Raw genomic sequence first — 5,009 nt, forward strand, 5'->3', positions numbered from 1 at the left:
GGTGCCTTCGCACCATAAATCCATGAATGCCCTGACGTTTTTAAGTCTTAAAAGCTTGTGTATAGTAGTAATATAATTTCGTGATATTTTCCATTTTATCAGTATTGAGAGATGCCTTTTGATCTTGAGAAATTTTTAGGTGCACCCAGGGAGCACCTAAATACACTACAGGAAGCTAAAAAGGACCAGCTTCGCCAAATAGCTGTAAGGGCAAGAATATCTGTAGGTCATGCTGTGGTGAAAGCTGAATTATTGGGAAAGATATTAGATTTCCTGATAAATAGTGGTAACATAACTGAAGAAGAGGCTCTTCCCTTAAGGCCTTTAACACTTGAACGAGGTGCTGCTCGTACTGTTACTATAACTGAAGACCCAGAGATAGTGAAATTGAAACTCCAACTTGAACTGCAGCAGTTAACACTAGAAGCTGAACAAAAAAGGCTTGAAGCTGCAAATGCCGCAGTAGAAACTGAGCAAAGAAGACTTGAAATAGAACGTAAAGAAAAAGTTCTGTTGGAAAAGGAACTATCAGCCATAAGAATAGAAGAAAGGTTGGCAGAAAAACAGCTACCCGATGCTTTTGACCTTAGTAAAGCACGCAAACTCCTGCCTGTCTTCGATGAAAAAGATCCTGATGTTTTTTTCATTACTTTTGAAAACACTGCAACGTCTCTCAACTGGCCTAGAGACCAATATGTTCTCTTAATCAGAAACTCCTTCAAAGGAAAAGCTGCATATGTGGCAGCACAACTTGTCCAAGAAAAGTCTTTAAAACTGCCATATTAGATGCTTAGTGTTACAGCAGAAGGGTATAGAAAAGTCTTCAGACAAACTTTGAAGAACCAAGCTCAAACCTATCTAGAGTTTTTCACATTGAAGTTGAAGCAGTTTAATAAATGGATAGATAAGGAACAAATAACTACTTTAGAACAATTAAAGAATTTAATAGTTTTAGAAGAATTCCTGAGGCGTATTCCAGCTAATGTGGCAATGTTTATTAGAGAAAAACAAGAAAAAAATGACAAAAGGGCTGCCCTATTAGCTGATGATTACCATCTCATTCATAAACTTAAACCACATTCGTCCTCACCTTCATCTTCCCCCCAGGTTTGTACTTTTTGTAAGAAAGAAGGTCATCATATTAAAGACTGTCCTAGTCCCAAATGCAAAGCATCTCATGGTAAGGCTTCTCCTAATGCTTTTTCACAAGGACCCAAATCAGGGAATACTGCAAATAAAACTACTCTTCACTGTGCTCAACCTCTATCAGACTTTACAGCATTTACATATCCTGGTAAAGTAAATGATATTCCCGTGCAAATTTTGAGAGATACAGGGTCATCTCAAACTATCATTAGCTCAAAGTTAAAAGATTTAGCTAAACCAACAGATCAGTATGTAACTGTGTCAGATTTGACTTGTCAAAAGGTTTTACCTATTGTAAAGATTTTTCTTGATTGTCCTTATTTTAAAGGTTCAACTAATGTCGCCTTGTTGGATTCTGACCTGCCTTGCAAGAACATAGACATGATACTTGGTAATGACTTGGCTCAAACTAACGGTACTCCTAGTCTTATCATTACACAGCCTGAAGTAGTTATCGAAAAAGCTTGCAAAGAGTTTTCTCCGGTGGTAGAGCTTCCCTGCCAAGTAGTCACCAGGTCTACAACCTCAACTTCTAGCGACACTGAACACACAGGTAAGGTGGATCAAAGTAACTTAGGTGAAAAAGTCCTTGCTGATCTTGATGTTCCCTCAGATGAATTTGTAGAGTATCAAAGGTCTGATGATAGTTTGAAAGAATACTTTGATAAAGTAAAAGATGACGTTGATGAAAGTAAGTTACCATATTTTTATCTTGATAATAACATCCTTATGAGACGTTATAGACCTTTGAAGATTGCAGGACAAAATTCCTGGCATGATAGTTACCAGCTTGTAGTTCCTTCTAATCTTCGTGCAGCCTTATTGGATCTTGCTCATTCAGCAGTCTCATCTAGGCATTTCCAAAACCTATAAGCGTTTGCTGGACGATTACTACTGGCCTGGTATGAAAGCTGATGTAAAGCACCACATAGAATCTTGCCATCCCTGCCAGGTAACTGGTAAACCAAATCAGAAAATACCTCCAGCACCATTAGTTCCTATTACAGTACCTAATTCTCCTTTTGAAAAGGTAATTGTAGATTGTGTTGGTCCACTTCCCAAAACTAAAAAACAAAATGAGTAAATTTTAACCTTGTGTCCAACTACTAGATTTCCTTTAGCCGTACCTATAAAAAACATATCTGCTAGAACAATTATTGTTAATCTTCTTAAAATATTCACCATTTTTGGTTTTCCAAAAGAGCTTCAGTGTGATCAGGGGACAAACTTCACTAGTGATTTGTTTAAGCAAACTTTAAAGCAATTAAACATCTCCCATATTTTTGCTTCAGCTTATCACCCTCAGACTAATGGAGCCCTCTAACGTGTACACCAGACCATTAAAAACCTCCTGCGCAAGTACATTTGTGAAACTGGACGAGACTGGGATGAAGACCTGGATCTGCTTATGTATGTACTTAGGAGTACACCTAATGAATCGACTGGAATTTCTCCCTTCGAGATGATGTTTGGCCGCAGACCTAGGACAAACCTTAGTATGGTAAAAGAAAACATCCTAAGAGATACTTACAAAGACCAGCAAGTAAGTATTCCGCAATACCTCCAAAGTCTTAAGGTTAAATTTGACCATGTTTATGAATTTGCCAATCTGAATTTAACTAAGTCAGATTCAAATGAAAAACCATTACGATAAAAAGGCCAAAATTAGAACTTTTAAAGTAGGAGATGATGTACTTGTATATCGACCAGTTCCAGGAGCTCCATTGAGAGAAAAATTTATGGGTCCGTATAAAATCACTAAAAGGGTCTCTAAAACAACTTATGCAATTGAAACTCCAGATAAAAGGAAGCCTAGCCAGTTAGTGCACATTAATCTTATAAAAACATACCAATCTGCAAAGATTTCTCCACAGGCAGTTCACCTGATAAGTAGAGAGACTGATCACTCCACTCACAACTCGAGGATAACTACTCCCATCGAGACTTCTCCTACCCCGAAAAACCTAGTACCCGAGGCAGTTGATAATGATAAACTTTTAGCTCCTCTTGAGCCAGACGAAGAAGAAACTTTGGCTTATAATCATATTTTGTCATGGAAAGATGCTAGTAATTCACAGATTCTTTCTTTACTTTCACAGTATCTTGGTCATCTTCCTAAGGTGGAAAGGGAAGAATTAGAGGCTGTTCTGAAGTCTTATCCTGCAATATGTTCAGACACTCCTGGTTGCTGTACCTTGGTGCAACATGATATTGTGCTAGAACCAAACGCCAATCCCGTTCGTCAACCTTTTTATCGGGTGTCCCATCGTTTATTACCAGCCTTGAAGGCTGAGGTTGAGTATTTACTAAAACTAGATTTGGCTGCACCAAGTAAGTCTCCCTGGGCATCGCCTTGTATTTTAGTAAAAAAGCCTAACAATTCCTATCGTATGTGTACGGATTATAGAAGGGTTAATTCTGTAACGGTCAAGGATGCTTATCCATTACCTAGAATTGCGGATATTATTGACTCTTGAGTAATTCTAAATACCTTACCCAGATTGATCTCTTGAAAGGTTATTATCAAATTAAATTAACAGATAGGACAAGAGAGATATCAGCCTTTATAACACCTTTTGGTCTCTTTGAATACAGAGTTTTGCCATTTGGGATGACTAATGCTCCAGCTACATTCCAAAGGATGGTCCATGAAGTTACACGTGGTTGGGAGGGTGTGTATGTCTATTTGGATGACATCGTAATTGCTAGTATCTCCTGGGACGAACATCTCAGGATCTTAAAAGAACTCTTCAAAAGACTCCTGGAAGCTAACCTAGTTATTAATTTAGCCAAGAGTTCATTTGGTAAGGCAAAAGTTACATACCTAGGACATGTCATTGGCAGTGGCTCCATATTACCCAAGGATACTAATGTAAAGGCTATAACTTCATTTCCCACTCCTAGTGATAAAAAAGAACTCAAAACTTTCTTAGGTATGGTGTCATATTATTCAAAGTTTTGTCCTAATTTTGCCATCATAACTTCTCCTCTACATGTCTTGACATCCAGCAAAGTAAGGTTTCACTGGACACAGGATCACGATAAGGCCTTCCGGCAGCTAAAGTTATTCATGACTTCATCTCCTTTGTTGCAAGCTCCTAATCTTACTAAACCTTTTTTTATACAGGTCGATGCTTGCAATACTGGATTTGGTGGTGTCCTACTGCAAGAAATCAATGGGACCAGTACTTTTCCTCTGTTGGAACACCTGCTGCCAGTATCTTATTACTCGGGAGCGTTCAAAGGCGCTCAACTAGGATGGCCTACCATCGAGAAAGAATTATATAGTCTTGTTGCAACTGTCCTTCATTTTCGTCCATATCTGGAAGGTGCTGCACGTGTCGTCATTTACACCGACCACAAACCCCTTACCTTCCTCGAAAGAGCAAAGCTTAACAACAAGAAACTTCTTCGATGGTCATACATCTTGTAGTCTTACAACATTGAGATCCACAGCATTCGAGGATCAAACGACACCATCGCCGACGCATTATCACGTCTTGGACAGAAAACCACAATTCACTAAATTTGTCAATAAGATTGTCATAGTAATTTCATTCCTAACAGGGGGGAACTATAATAACCCTCCTATCACTATTTAGCATTTCTAATTACACCTATTATTGTGTGTAATTTTAGCGCCATCTATTGATTGCTGATCGTAGCGGACAGCATGAATGAAATTACCTTTTGTTATTTTTACGTATGTAATCCTTGGAAATGTTTACTTCCAAGCTCTTTCAAGCTAATACTTTTGAGTTCGTTATCCGGTGGCTAATTCTTCACTTGTTTATAGTGTTTATTAAGTGGTTATTTGTTATTATTTTGTTATATATTTATACGTGATTTAAAATAAGTAAAGT

The sequence above is a fragment of the Palaemon carinicauda genome, chromosome 10 (genome assembly GCF_036898095.1).
Source record: "Palaemon carinicauda isolate YSFRI2023 chromosome 10, ASM3689809v2, whole genome shotgun sequence".
NCBI lineage: Eukaryota > Metazoa > Arthropoda > Malacostraca > Decapoda > Palaemonidae > Palaemon > Palaemon carinicauda.